The following is a 16,454-nucleotide window of genomic DNA, read 5'->3' on the forward strand; positions in this document are numbered from 1 at the left end:
TTTACCAAAAAGTTCTATTTTGGTTTCATCTGACCATATGACATTCTCCCAATCCTCTTCTGGATCATCCAAATGCACTCTAGTAAACTTCAGACGGGCCTGGACATGTAATGGCTTAAGCAGGGGGACACGTCTGGCACTGCAGGATTTGAGTCCCTGGCGGCGTAGTGTGTTACTTATGGTAGGCTTTGTTACTTTGGTCCCAGCTCTCTGCAGGTCATTCACTAGGTCCCCCCATGTGGTTCTGGGATTTATGCTCACCATTCTTGTGATCATTTTGACCCCACGGGGTGAGATCTTGCGTGGAGCCCCAGATCGAGGGAGATTATCAGTGGTCTTGTATGTCTTCCATTTCCTAATAATTGCTCCCACAGTTGATTTCTTCAAACCAAGCTGCTTACCTATTGCAGATTCAGTCTTCCCAGCCTGGTGCAGGTCTACAATTTTGTTTCTGGTGTCCTTTGACAGCTCTTTGGTCTTGGCCATAGTGGAGTTTGGAGTGTGACTGTTTGAGGTTGTGGACAGGTGTCTTTTATACTGATAACAAGTTCAAACAGGTGCCATTAATACAGGTAACGAGTGGAGGACAGAGGAGCCTCTTAAAGAAGAAGTTACAGGTCTGTGAGAGCCAGAAATCTTGCTTGTTTGTAGGTGACCAAATACTTATTTTCCAGCATAATTAGCAAATAAATTCATTAAAAATCCTACAATGTGATTTTCTGGATTTTTTTTCCTCAATTTGTCTGTCATAGTTGACGTGGAGCTATGCTGAAAATTACAGGCCTCTCTCATCTTTTTAAGTGGGAGAACTTGCACAATTGGTGGCTGACTAAATACTTTTTTACCCACTGTATATATATATATATAATAGAATTATTGTAAAATTAACTGTGTCCATAAGGTGTAGATAGTAAGTATAGACCGTAAGTAGAGGCCTGGGCATTGTTGTTCACTAATTTACTCCAAGTAGGGAAAGGATGGCGGGGTTGAAAAGTAATAAAGGGGAGTATATACATCCTGTAGCACTAACTCCAAAAAGTTTTGGGACACTGTAAAGTCCATGGAGAATAAGAGCACTTCCTCCCAGCTGCCCACTGCACTGAGGCTAGGAAACACTATCACCACCGATAAATCTACAATAATCGAGAATTTCAACAAGCATTTTGCTACAGCTGGCCATGCTTTCCATCTGGCTACCACTAACCCGGCCACCAACTCTGCACCCTCTGCTGCAACTTGCCCATGCCCCCCCCCGCTTCTCCTTCACACAAATTCAGACAGCTGATGTTTTGAAAGCGCTGCAAAATCTGGACCCCTACAAATCAGCTGGGCTAGACAATTTGGACCCTTTCTTTCTAAAACTAGCTGCCGAAATTGTCGCAACCCCTATTACTAGTCTGTTCAACCTCTCTTTCATAACGTCTGAGATCCCCAGAGATTGGAAAGCTGCCGCGGTCATCCCCCTCTTCAAAGGGGGTGACACTCTAGATCCAAACTGCTACAGACCTATATCCATCCTGCCCTGCCTTTCGAAAGTATTCGAAAGCCAAGTTAACAAACAGATCACCGACCATTTCGAATACCACCGTACCTTCTCCGCTATGCAATCCGGTTTCCGAGCTGGTCACGGGTGCACTTCAGCCACGCTCAAGGTCCTAAACGATATTATAACCGCGATTGATAATAGACAGTACTGTGCAGCCGTCTTCATCGACCTGGCCAAGGCTTTCGACTCTGTCAACCACCGCATTCTTATTGGCAGACTAAATAGCCTTGGTTTCTCAAATGACTGCCTCGCCTGGTTCACCAACTACTTCTCAGATAGAGTTCAGTGTGTCAAATCGGAGGGCCTGTTGTCTGGACCTATGGCAGTCTCTATGGGGGTGCCACAGGGTTCAATTCTTGGGCCGACACTTTTCTCCGTGTATATCAATGATGTCGCTCTTGCTGCTGGTGACTCTCAGATCCACCTCTACGCAGACGACACCATTTTGTATACATCTGGCCCTTCATTGGACACTGTGTTAACAAACCTCCAAACGAGCTTCAATGCCATACAACAATCCTTCAGTAGCCTTCAACTGCTCTTAAACACTAGTAAAACTAAATGCATGCTTTTCAATCGAACGCTGCTAGCACCCGCCCACCCGACTAGAATCACCACTCTCGACGGGTCTGACCTAGAGTATGTGGACAACTACAAATATCTAGGTGTCTGGTTAGACTGTAAACTCAACTTCCAGACTCACATAAAGAATCTCCAATCCAAAGTTAAATCTAGAATCGGCTTCCTATTTCGCAACAAAGCCTCCTTCACTCATGCTGCCAAACATGCCCTCGTAAAACTGACTATCCTACCGATCCTTGACTTCGGCGATGTCATTTACAAAATAGCCTCCAACACTCTACTCAGCAAATTGGATGTAGTCTATCACAGTGCCATCCGTTTTGTCTCCAAAGCCCCATACACTACCCACCACTGTGACCTGTACGCTCTTGTTGGCTGGTCCTCACTACATGTTCGTCGTCAAACCCACCGGCTCCAGGCCATCTATAAATCACTGCTAGGCAAATCCCCGCCTTATCTTAGCTCATTGGTCACCATAGCAGCACCCACCCGTAGTCTGCGCTCCAGCAGGTATATCTCACTGGTCATTCCCAAAGCCAACACCTCCTTTGGCCGCCATTCCTTCCAGTTCTCTGCTGCCAATGACTGGAACGAATTGCAAAAATCTCTGAAGCTGGAGACTCTTATCTCCCTCAATAACTTTAAGCATCAGTTGTCAGAGCACCTTACCGATCACTGCACCTGTACACAGCCCATCTGAAATTAGCCCACCCAACTACCTCATCCCTATATTGTTATTTATTTTGCTCTTTTGCACCCCAGTATCTCTATTTGCACATAATCTCTTGCACATCTAGCATTCCAGTGTTAATACTATTGTAATTATTCTGCACTATAGCCTATTTATTGCCTTACCTCCATAACATGCTACATTTGCACACACTGTATATATATTTTCTGTTGTATTTCTGACTTTATGTTTTTTTTACCCCATATGTAACTCTGTGTTGTTTTTATTGCACTACTTTGCTTTATCTTGGCCAGGTCGCAGTTGTAAATGAGAACCTGTTCTCAACTGGCTTACCTGGTTAAATAAAGGTGAAATAAAAAAAAATAAAAAAATATATATATAAAAAACATGGGGGATTGGAAGTGATGCAGACAATTACATTGATAGAAGATACAATCTATCTGCAATATTAAGCTGATCCACCCCTCTTTCTGATATATCGTTCATTACCTATTGACGATCATACCGTATCTCAATTCTAGCTATTGTACATCTACTGTCAGTTTTACAAACAAATGTTTGACTGTGTGGCATTATGCAAGTTACAGAGTGACAAAACTAAGTGACGATATCTATCATGTGTATTTCATGTGGGTGCTAACACTTTGAATTGTACTTCTAGTGCAACATCTGTTGCTTGAGAAAAAACAGAAACGGTTTGGCTCACAATTGACAGTGACATGTGGTTAAGCGTGAGTACTTAGCGTGTAAAGCTAACAGATAGGCTCTTGATGTGTCGCTGATGTAATACATTTACTAAGCAATGGCCGTTTACTTCAGCGAAGCACAGATGTATTTTATTTACCCCTACTTTGTCGCCTACACACATAATCTGAATGCTGTCTCACTGAAGGGGTTTTGTCATGTTAAGGGCAACAGACAGAGACATGCAGACGAGTTGGATGTTGAGTGGTGAATGTGGCTTGGAAGGGGACTTGGCTCGCACAGGGATGAATTATACTGTCTTTTCAGACCTTCACAATGGGTAGGTTTGGGTCTGGACTCTAGCCCTAACATAGAGCATAGAGCCACACTGTGCTGCAGTGCTGGGATTCCCAGACATCCCCACATTCAATGGAACACACAAAGGGCTGCATGAAACGCCATTCTGGTACCACAACCCACCTGGAATTGTCTGATAAATGATGAAAAATAATAAAACAACCCCTCCTCCCCAGACATAGCAGTATACTTAGTATACATGCTATGAACATCAGCACATTGTAATTCACATTGAAAATAACCAACAGATTTACTTTTAAAGAAGCATGTTTCAATGAGTACACTGAGTACTGTGTGGCCCTATGCACATGCCATATCTGAACATTATTTTCCATAGAATTAAATGGCTTAATAATCTGTTTAGGATTAATAGGTCAACTAATGACCTAAAAAAATGGGATTGGCAAAACCAAAAAGGATTAATTACTTTTCTCACTTTGCAAGGTGACAGTAATTACTTTCGTCAACTGGAACAAAAAAGTAATTGGCAGACACTTAATTAAAGGTTACGGCTTTGACTAAATTGTGAAAGACAAGACAATTAAAAGTCCCATTATTCAATCAAGATATACATGGAATAATTGGTATGTTGTCCTCTTGAGGAATTTGTAAATGTGGGGTTTTAAAGGGTGGTTAGTGTTTGTAAACATGTCCAGGCAAGGTTATTCCAGACCAAACATTGATTGGGTGAATAGAACTCTGTGGCCATGGGCACTTTAAAAAGTCAAATATGGCATAATGTCAACACTGTTTGATCTAATAGCATTTGTGTTGATATTATTCACACAGCAAAATACAGACCCATGACAATGACAAAATGGCAATGGAGAGAGAGAATGGCCATGATGACTGTCCGTGAATACAAAAAGTCAAGTTTAGGCAGAAATCAATGATAGAAAAAAGGTGGTAAATATTGCAAGCTAAACTGAAGAAAAGAGCCTTACACTTAGATCAATGCACATTTTGGAACGCTTCTGGTCAGAGTAGACCTTCGCCCGTGCATAGACAAACACAATGAAAGGCTGTATAAGTAGTGACAGTGAGTCAGTAAATCACGCAAACTTTCATTGTCTACGCTCTGACAAAAACCTTCACTAGAATCTATATGCAGGAATCAGACAATATCAAATCAGTTTCTCATATCAAAGTCAAGTAGCCATGATTTCTATATGGAGGTCAAACTAAATCATACTACAAAATCAAAGCTCAAATTGCTTTCCATCACTCAACTTCTTCCATCTATCATCATCCGATGATTGCTTGCTCCTTCAATCTGTCCTTCTCTCAAATCTTTTCTTCCCATGATGCAGTGAACCATGTGCTCCTCCACTCTAGTAGACATGCCTGGATCTCTTCCCAGGTGTTGCAACAACTTTGAAATTTGACCTTTGAGAAACATTGATGAACGTCTAATTCTGACGTGAGACTGTGCGAGCTAGTTGTTCATATCTCCCATGATGTACAGTAAGAAGGAGGTATAAATTACCCACAACAAGGGGACAAAAGAGTTCTCAGATAGTGATGAAAGGAACTGAAGTCGACTATGTCTTACAGAATTGTTTCATTATGTGACAATGTTCTATTGCAGGGCTGCCCAACCCTTTTCCTGGAGATCTACCATCCTGTGGGTTTTCAGTCCAACCCTAATTTAACACACCTGATTCTACTTATTAGCTGCTCAACAAGACCTTAACTAGCTGAATCAGATGTGCTAAATTAGGGTTGGACTGAACCTACAGGACAGTAGATTTCCAGGAAGATGGTTGTGTAGCCTTGCTCTATTGTAACAATGACATAAAACAGTAATAGAATTTACTGTCTGACAGTTAAAGTTCTCTCTTGTGCCTCAACACAAAAGTGTACATTGACGCCAATAAATGTTTTATTGACTCGAAATTAAAATTTTATTTCACCTCGTGTATCTTTTCCAACAGTAGGCATCTATTGTTCAGCCCTCTCCATTTACTTATTGCCTGCTTTTCTATCCATGGTCCATGCTTACATAAGTCAAATTACACTGGCCTGGACCTCAATTGTAATGTAACCCAATCATTTATTGATAATTTCGCACATGCATTTTTTATTTGTTAAATGAGATTAGGCATCAATGTTTTTCCCCCCAAATTTGAGATCATATTTTCCATTATTGATAAACGTTTAAACTGATCTCAATTCATTCACTCACTTTGACTTTATTGTCTGATTTGAATTTGTAAATTAACCACATCTGGTTTCAATGTCTGTACATACAGTGGATTGCGAAAGTATTCATCCCCCCTTGGCATTTTTCCTAGTTTGCTGCCTTACAACCTGGAATTAAAATTGTTTTTTTTGGGGGGGGGTTTGTATCATTTGATTTACACAACATGCCTACCACTTTGAAGATGCAAAATATGTTTTATTGTGAAACAAATAAGACAAAAAATCAGAACTTGAGCATGCATAACTATTCAATACTTTGTAGAGCCACCTTTTGCAGCAATTACAGCTGCAAGTCTCTTGGGGTATCTCTATAAGCTTGGCACATCTAGCCACTGGGATCTTTGGCCATTCTTCAAGGCAAAACTGCTCCAGCTCCTTCAAGTTGGATGGGTTCCGCTGGTGTACAGCAATCTTTATGTCATACCACAGATTCTCAATTGGATTGAGGTCTGGGCTTTGACTAGGCCATTCCAAGACATTTAAATATTTCCCCTTAAACCACTCGAGTGTTGCTTTAGCAGTATGCTTAGGGTCATTGTCCTGCTGGAAGGTGAACCTCCATCCCAGTCTCAAATCTATGGAAGACTGAAACAGGTTTCCCTCAAGAATTTCCATCCATCATTTCTTCAATTCTGACCAGTTTCCCAGTCTCTGCCGATGAAAAACATCCCCACAGCATGATGCTGCCACCACCATGCTTCACTGTGGGGATGGTGTTCTCGGGGTGATGAGAGGTGTTGGGTTTGCGCCAGACATTTTCCTTGATGGCCAAAAAGCTCAATTTTAGTCTAATCTGAGTACCTTCTTCCATATGTTTGGGGAGTCTACCACATGCCTTTTGGTGAACACCAAACATGTTTGCTTAATTCTTTCTTGAAGCAATGGCTTTTTTTCTGGCCACTCTTCCGTAAAGCCCAGCTCTGTGGAGTGTACGGCTTAAAGTGGTCCTATGGACAGATACTCCAATCTCCGCTGTGGAGCTTTGCAGCTCCTTCAGGGTTATCTTTGGTATCTTTATTGCCTATCTGATTAATGCCCTCCTTTCCTGGTCCGTGAGTGTTGGTGGGCGGCCCTCTCTTGGCAGGTTTGTTGTGGTGCCATATTCTTTCCATTTTTTTATAATGGATTTAATGGTGCTCCGTGGGATGTTCAAAGTTTCTGATATCTTTTTTATAACCCAACCCTGATCTGTACTTCTCCACAACTTTGTCCCTGACCTGTTTGGAGACCTCCTTGGTCTTCATGGTGCCGCTTGCTTGGTGGTGCCCCTTGCTTAGTTGTGTTGCAGACTCTGGAGCCTTTCAGAACAGGTGTATATATACTGAGATCATGTGACAGATCATGTGACACTTAGATTGCACACAGTTTGTCACGCCCTGGCTCTGGGGACTCTTAAATGTTGAGCCAGGGTGTGTAGTTTCTATGTTTAGTTTCTAGATCGTTTAGATCTATGTTGGCCAGGGTGGTTCCCAATCAGAGGCAGCTGTAGCTCGTTGTCTCTGATTGGGAACCATACTTAGGTAGCCGGTTGGCACTAGTGGGTTGTGGGATCTTGTTCCGTAAAGGTATGTTGTTTGTATGCTACCTTGGACTTCACGTTTCGTTTGTTGTTTTGTCGTGTGTTTAGTCGTTAATAAATATGAATGCATATCACGCTGCGCCTTGGTCCTTCTCGTTCATGAACGATCGTGACACAGTTGGACTTTATTTCACTAATTATGTGACTTCTGAAGGTAATTGGTTGCACCAGATCTTATTTAGGGGCTTCATAGCAAAGGGGGTGAATACATATACGCACCTCTTTTCCATTATTTATTTGTTAGAATGTTTTGAAACAACTTATTTTTTTCATTCCACTTCACCAATTTTGACTATTTTGAGTATGTCCATTACATGAAATCCAAATAACAATCCATTGAAATTACAGGTTGTAATGCAACAAAATAGGAAAAACGCCAAGGGGGATGAATACTTTTGCAAGGCACTGTAAAGTCATGAAAAAGTTGTGCACCAGTTTACGAACAGATTGAATCTAACATCACATCTTAATGTAGACAATACTGCACTGCACTGTACTGTGGATTTCCAAGCTTCTTAGAAATACAATAAATCCTTTGTTCAACTGTATTTGCCTTGAAGGAAAGAACAAGCTAATCACAGCTGGTGCCCCTAAAGAACGCAATTAATGAGTTGCTTCATTTCCGCCATTTTCTACTTTCTAATGGGTATTTTTTCAAATCATTCCAGTGGCTAATTATAATGTGAAGTAAAGGGTCTAAATGTTAAAAAGTCAGACAGCTGGAAGTATACAAGCTCATTTGAGAATATACATACACATTTAGTTTAGCACATTTCGTTAAAAGGTAGGCTACCCAGTGGTGGTAAATTTTGATGTAGTTTTTTGCCCATTGATTTAAACGAGTGATGTTGTAAGGTGTTGTAGGCCAGGGTTTGAAGAAAGGAGATGAAACATCAACAGTATGCTCCAATAGCCATGTGCTGCTGTTCACAGAGCGCTATGGAGCTGTCCACTGGGTTGTGGTGCTGAAATCCAGTCTGCCTCTGTTCCTGTGGTGTGCATCGTACATGTCTGGAACCACGGCTCATCAATGAATGGGCTTGCCACACTGGCGGGACGAAACCCCACAGATACTGATAATGGCACCCAAAACCAAACAGCAATGACAAGAAGAGAAGCTTCAAGCTGTCTGGAGGCTTACATAGAGACGAAGGGGCGAGTGCCACACGCTCCCTGTTTATTTTTTGTAAATGTTTGTCGTTTGGACACCACATGAAGGACACACGCTTGTTAAAACTGTGCGACCAGCTCTAAAGCTGGTTGTTTGGATTTGTTTAATTGCATTCCTGCCAGGGGGCAAGATCAGAGAAGGATTCCCATGAGCAGCCTCCTTTTGTTGTCTTCTAACCTGCAGAGCTGCCTACACTAACTTTCATAACTTTCCTCTATTTTCCTTTTTACAATATTTATCACTGAAATCTATAGCACTGAACGTCATATATCCCGGCTTTGTATTAGTGTGAGATATCACTGGACAACTTGTAATCTAGGGAACTGAGACTGGAAATTGTTGAGAACAGAAATTGTTGAGTTAGATTGGTGGAGAAACCTTTCTGAATAATGCTTATTAGCTCCATTGACAGAAGAAACCACTACAGTACTGTAAAGCAATGGTTTATATTTTAGGGTGAAGTTTCCCTGTAAGCGTCATTGTGCGTTTCCACAGTATGGACAAACACACTTAGATAGGGTGCACAATTCCCATCGTCCCTAGGCATTTCATGATACATTAAGCCCCATTAATTCATTTTGCGTACCTGGGGAATTGCTGGAGGGAAATTGCATGTAAGGAAAATGGACACTAAGCAGTCTTTTAGGCAGTAAGGCAAAGCTGCACAGAGACGTATCCATCAGCTAAATGAGTAAAAGCTCACATTCCCAATGGAGCTGCCTAATAAGAACCTATCGACTGATTTAAAAAAAATTATAAACTTTTTTTTTTTTTAAATGCCCTGTATGGAGAGATATGTCTGGCAGCCTCTGTAACTATATTTTACATAGCCTGTTAATACAGAATATTACTTGTCCGAAGGGGGAAGATGTCAATGTGAAGGAGAGAAGGTCAGTGATTGGAGGTGCATAGCTGAATAAGATCTAACAGTGTTATGAACATCTTACGATATTATGGTGTTAGGTCTTCATTACTAGAGGAAACCATTGATGACATCAAGATTACACCTTTGTACAGTTGAAGTCGGAAGTTAACATACAGTTAAAGTCGGAAGTTTACATACACTTAGGTTGGAGTCTAAAACTCATTTTTCAACCACTCCACAAAAGTCTTGTTAACAAACTATAGTTTTGGCAAGTCGGTTAGGACATCTACTTTGTGCATGACACAAGTAATCTTTCCAACAATTGTTTACAGACAGATTATTTCACTTATAATTCACTGTATCACAATTCCAGTGGGTCAGAATTTTACATACACTAAATTGACTGTGCCATTAAACATCTTGGAAAATTCCAGAAAATGATGTCATGGCTTCGAAGCTTTTGATAGGCTAATTCAAATCATTTGAGTCAATTGGAGGTGTACCTGTGGATGTATTTCAAGGCCTACCTTCAAACTCAGTGCCTCTTTGCTTGACATCATGGGAAAATCAAAAGAAATCAGCCAAGACCTCAGAAAAAAAATTGTAGACCTCCACAAGTCTGGTTCATCCTTGGGAGCAATTTCCAAACACCTGAAGGTACCACGTTCATCTGTACAAACAATAGTACGCAAGTATAAACACCATGGGACCACGCAGCCGTCATACCGCTCAGGAAGGAGACGCGTTCTGTGGGCGTACTTTGGTGCGAAAAGTGCAAATTAATCCCAGAACAACAGCAAAGGACCTTGTGAAGATGCTGGAGGAAACAGGTCAGAAGTATCTATATCCACAGTAAAACAAGTCCTATATCAACATAACCTGAAAGGCCGTTCAGCAAGGAAGAAACCACTGCTCCAAAACCACCATAAAATAGCCAGACTATGGTTTGCAACTGCACATGGGGACAAAGATCTTACTTTTTGGAGAAATGTCCTCTGGTGTGATGAAACAAAAATAGAACTGTTTGGCCATAATGACCATCGTTATGTTTGGAGGAAGAAGGGGGCGGCTTGCAAGCCGAAGAACTCCATCCCAACCGTGAAGCACGGGGGTGGCAGCATCATGCTGTGGGGGTGCTTTGCTGCAGGAGGGACTGGTGCACTTCACAAAAATATATGGCATCATGAGGAAGGAAAATTGTGTGTATATATTGAAGACACATCTCAAGACATCAGTCAGGAAGTTAAAACTTGGTCGCAAATGGGTGTTCCAAATGGACAATGACCCCAAGCATACTTCCAAAATGGCTTAAGGACAACAAAGTCAAGGTATTGGAGTGGCCATCACAAAGCCCTGACCTCAATCCTATAGAAAATTTGTGGGCAGAACTGAAAAAGCATGTGCGAGCAAGGAGGCCTATAAACCTGACTCAGTTACACCAGCTCTGTCTGGAGGAATGGGCCAAAATACACCCAACTTAATGTGGGAAGCTTGTGGAAGGCTACCCGAAACGTTTGACCCAGGTTAAACAATTTAAAGGCAATGCTACCAAATACTAATTGAGTGTATGTAAACTTCTGACCCACTTGGAATGTGATGAAAAATTACTTGTGTCATGCACAAAGTAGATGTCCTAACCGACTTGCCAAAACTATAGTTTGTTAACAAGAAATTTGTGGAGTTGTTGAAAAACAAGTTTTAATGACTCCAACCCTAGTGTATGTAAACTTCCGACTTCAACTGTATGTGGGGAATTCTACACACAAATACATTTTTAAGAATGATTTAGTTATGAATCAATTGACTCAGAATCAGCAGGATAACTTTGGTTTAACATGATTGCTGGGGTGAATTATAACAAGGAAGAGATCCTCAGAATTCTTACTGTGGTAAAAAAGGGAGCTCACAGATAGTATTATTCATACAGACTGATTTAGACCTAGGAAGCTTCTTGGCAATCAGTGACATTAATTGATCAACTGCAAAAAGAAAAGGAAAGCAGCAGGGCTTAGCTGTTGGGGACTGGAGTTGGGCACCCCTGGTTTGGGCCATATCTTTTAAATATAAGTAGTCAAGACATACCTCAGCAATCACTCAATACTTATAGATATGTTTCACTCCTTGCACTTTCTGATTCAATTCAACTTGGCAAAAGTCCTCTGTGATATTGCAGCACATTTCAACTGATCAATGTTACACCAGGCAAAATTGATTGAAATTAGAATCGAAATGAAGTCTCTCATACTGGAAATTCAATCAAACTCCCGGGCTACTTCAGCTGGGTTTCAGGAAGGATTGATCTGTGCCATCGACGAGCCCACATTAAGTCGTCAATGGAAAATATCAATATTGTACTCAGCATAACAAAATATAATTTATTATTCATGTATTTGCAATGCTTAGAGGTAATTTCATCAAACCGGTCAAGAGAAATAAGAAACTATTAAATAACAAAACTTCTGAAAGGTGAAACTGTAATCCAATACATAAGCCATCACTGTTGCAAAGCAGATGTTGCAGGTAGGGAACACATCTCACCAGTGCCCAAGGCCAGATATTCATAACAGCAGGACACTATGCTTGGTATATGCAAATAGGCCTACATTAAACTAAACAATTTAAGTGAGTTACATGGTCAAATGTATACAATGTGAGATTTACAGTGATCATTAGACTGTATTCCAATTTTGAGATGGTGTCCTCTAACACCTATATTTCATTCTGTTTAGCAGATAAAGGCCAAAGGCTCGGCCTGCACAGCCACATTGTATTACTGCAAATTGCTGTGAAGTTAAAGCTGGGGCCTGAGTGCCAGACAGGACAGTAATTCACCATCCACTCCTATTATAGGCTTTTCATTTCTTCCATTTACCTCATACAGGCCGTATGAGAGTATACTCTTCATCATCTGTGTGCTGCCGTCTCCCAGCATATCTGCCCGCCAACAATGAGCGGTTCTGACAAATACCAGGATTCAGTCAAGCTTTAAGAAAAATAACAAAGCCGGTTTCAACTTTATTAAGTCTATTGTCTTCACCTACTGATGCAAACAAAGGCTCTTTCTGTGTAAATGCTCTCTTTCTATGAACCAAATTGGAGCACCACACCAAAATGTGAAACTAATCCCAAATTCATGAGATTAAAGACGTTTGTATTGTGATGTTGGAAAAAAATTATAATCTAGACAGACGTTTCATTTCATTTCCCGTATGGTGATATGCAAATGATCAGCATTTGCATAATATTTTCACAAAATGAAAAACAGATAATCAAATACCATCCCATCCCATTTATATTCAATTAGCTGTTATTTATGCAAAGTCCTGCCATTAAATTATTAAATAATTGCAAGGGAATAGAAAGTGGTCTGATGTTAGAGTTTCCAGAGGGACAGCTAAGGAAGTCTGAAGTCCCACAACCAAGGAACTAATACACACTACCTGGTTAGAAATCATATGACATTCTTTAAATCCTATTTCTAGTTCTCTTCAGTAATTAATATATCTGCAACCAGCATACAATCAGATGGATTTTAAGTAATTACATTTGTTGGATGCAATTTGTTGAATTTGAGCCTTTGACATTATAATCTCATTTGACCCGTTCCAATTTTGATAGTTATGGTCATCCTCATAATTTCACACAATGAGCTTTGGGTTAAAGCTGTGTGGACCCATCCTAGATGTGGTTCTGACTTGACCAATCCAGTCAGCCTCATCAGACTTCCAGTGTTGAATACTAATGTGCACCTGTTATGGTTAGAGGGCTTGTAGCCTTACAAAGACTAATCCAAGGATTCTGATCTAGTTTTTCAACACAAAAATATAGAATGTGGAAACGGTGAGACGAATAGCAATTCTTTACATTGTTACTGATTTCGTACACGTCTGAAATACTGTGGGAAATACGACTTTCTCTCTTCCCTCTTTCTCTTTACTTTTTTCAGTGAGAAATCCTCTGAAGAGAGTTTTTCAAAATAACATCTTCAAACAAACATTTCACTTTTAATCATTGTATTTCCTTATACAATTCTCCCTTTGAAGCTGTTCTTTTTCAGAGTGTCCGTAGGGATTTTCTCCCTAGTGGTCTGTGTGCTTACTTACACCAAGCTTCTCTTTCAAACTGAGCTTTGAGTAAAATAAAAAAAAGTCTCACAGGAGAATAGGTGGAGTGAGACTGATTCACTTGACAGGAATACAAATCTGATACTTCCATATCATACCTCTCACCAAAACATGGAGATGTCACACTACCTTGCCTGGATATTCACATGGCAATCAATTAAGCGGTCGACCGACCGATCAATCAGTTGATTGATCAATCAATGGGATGATGACATTTTCCGATGCTCTGTAGTTGTCTGCGGCAAAAGCGTTCCATTCAAGAGCAGGCAGACGAGCCACAAAAAATGCTAGTGATGGACACATGAACTTGAATGGAGGCCATATAGACAGAAATAAAAAATGAGTCTAAATGGGAACACAGTGTACAATTTATCATCTTCATGAACACACTCACTTGTGTATCTGTTTCTTTGTGTTTTCTTATATGAGACTGACACAGTACAGTAACAAAGGAAATTGAACTGGGCAATTCGGGAGCCATCACAATAAATTATAAGGATGGCATGATATTACTCGCCTCTGCCTCTGAACCACATCTCATAAAAACTGTAATTCAACATAATAACAAGTATTACGTGGCCATAGCTGAAATCTATGGCAAATCTGGCACTCAATACCCTAGATGGCCATAGATTTAAATGACAATTTCTTAAATGTTTTTTGCTGAAGAACTCTATATTCACCTCACGTTGCACATACACACATAAACATTGACCAGCCACGTCCTCATATGATCTGTTGTCTGTACAAGAACAAGAAACTGCAGTAAAATAGTTAATGATGGGAAACAACCCTCTCTGTGTAAATCTGTAGTCTTAAATTTACATAACATTCATGAACAATTGCAAATGTTATTCTTTGTCTGAATGTGAGCAGATCTTGAAAAACTACATAAGCCTGCAGGGGAGTGAGACTAGAGCAACTCAGGTAAGCCTTTAACCTCGAAGACAGTTTAAGTGGTGACCTAACACAGTGTTTGAAGTTATGATTTATGGATTGGGAGATATTATTCTTTGTTCTATTCAAAGCGGTGAGGGCCGATAAGGGTAAGTACAATAGATAGATTAGACCGGCGATTGGGTACATTCCTGAGACGTGTACTGGTGAAATCTCTTCTGTGCGTTTGTAATGCAGTTCCCCCTGTAACAACAGGCCATGATAATGTTATTGCTCATGGTTCATGACCAGAGAAGATAAGAGAAATGAGTTTCTGTAAACCCTGCACAGGCTTAACCTCTGACTCTTCTTAGGCCCTAAAACCCCAGAAACCCCACCAGGTTCTGTATATACAATCTCAATACTATTTGATACATTTGAATATATCCTCATTTAGGTTTAATTGCGACAATGTTGTGTATTATCTACCCAGTTTAAGTAGTGATTCTGTACCCCGTCATGACTAGCTCATATCTAAGCAAAGTGAGCATACAGTATGCTAACCTTGCATGCAGACGGTGACATGCTAAAGCAATAAAGAACACAAATCTGGGATACTGCATATTGAGAATACTTTTCACAGCTACAGTGGCTTGTGAAAGTATTCACCCCCTAGGCATTTTTCCAATTTTGTTGCCGTAAAACCTGGAATTAAAATATATTTTTGGGGGGTTTGTATCATTTGATTTACACAACATGCCTACCACTTTGAAGATGCAAAATATTTTTTTGGGTGAAACAAACAAGAAATAAGACAAAAAAACAGAAAACTTGAAACTTGCAAGTCTCTTGGGGTAAGTCTCTATAAACTTGGCACATCTAGCCACTGGGATTTTTGGCAAAACTGCTCCAGCTCCTTCAAGTTGGATGGGTTCTGCTGGTGTACAGCAATCTTTAAGTCATACCACAGATTCTCATTGGATTGAGGTCTGGGCTTTGTCTAGGCCATTCCAAGACATTTAAATGTTTCCCCTTAAACCACTATAGTGTTGCTTTAGTAGTATGAACTCCTGAGTGGCGCAGTGGTCTAAGGCACTGCATTGCAGTGCTAACTGTGCCACTAGAGATCCTGGTTCGAATCCAGGCTCTGTCGCAGCCGGCCGCGACCGGGAGACTCATGGGTGGCGCACAATTGGCCCAGTGTCGTCCAGGGTAGGGGAGGGAATGGCCGGTAGGGATGTAGCTCAGTTGATAGAGCATGGTGTTTGCATGCCAGGGTTGTGGGTTTGATTCCCACGGGGGGCCAGTATAAAAAAAAAAATATATGTATTCACTAACTGTAAGTCGCTCTGGATAAGAGCGTCTGCTAAATGACAAAATAAATTAAAAAAAAAAAAATAGCTTAGGGTCATTGTCCTGATGGAAGGTGAACCTCCGTCCCTGTCTCAAATCTCTGGAAAACTGAAACAGGTTTCCCTCAAGGATTTCCCTGTATTTAGCGCCATCCTTCAATTCTGACCAGTTTCCCAGTCCCTGCCGATGAAAAACATGGTGTTCTCGGGGTGATGAGAGGTGTTGGGTTTGCGCCAGACATAGCGTTTTCCTTGATGGCCAAAAAGCTCAATTTTAGTCTCATCTGACCAGAGTACATTCTACCATATGTTTGGGGAGTCTCCCACATGCCTTTTGGCGAACAGAAATCGTGTTTGCTTATTTTTTTCTTGAAGCAATGGCTTTTTTTCTGGCCACTCTTCCGTAAAGCCCAGCTCTGTGGAGT

This window comes from Coregonus lavaretus, assembly GCF_964263955.1.
Source record: "Coregonus lavaretus genome assembly, chromosome: 37".
NCBI classification, from domain to species: Eukaryota; Metazoa; Chordata; class Actinopteri; order Salmoniformes; family Salmonidae; genus Coregonus; species Coregonus lavaretus.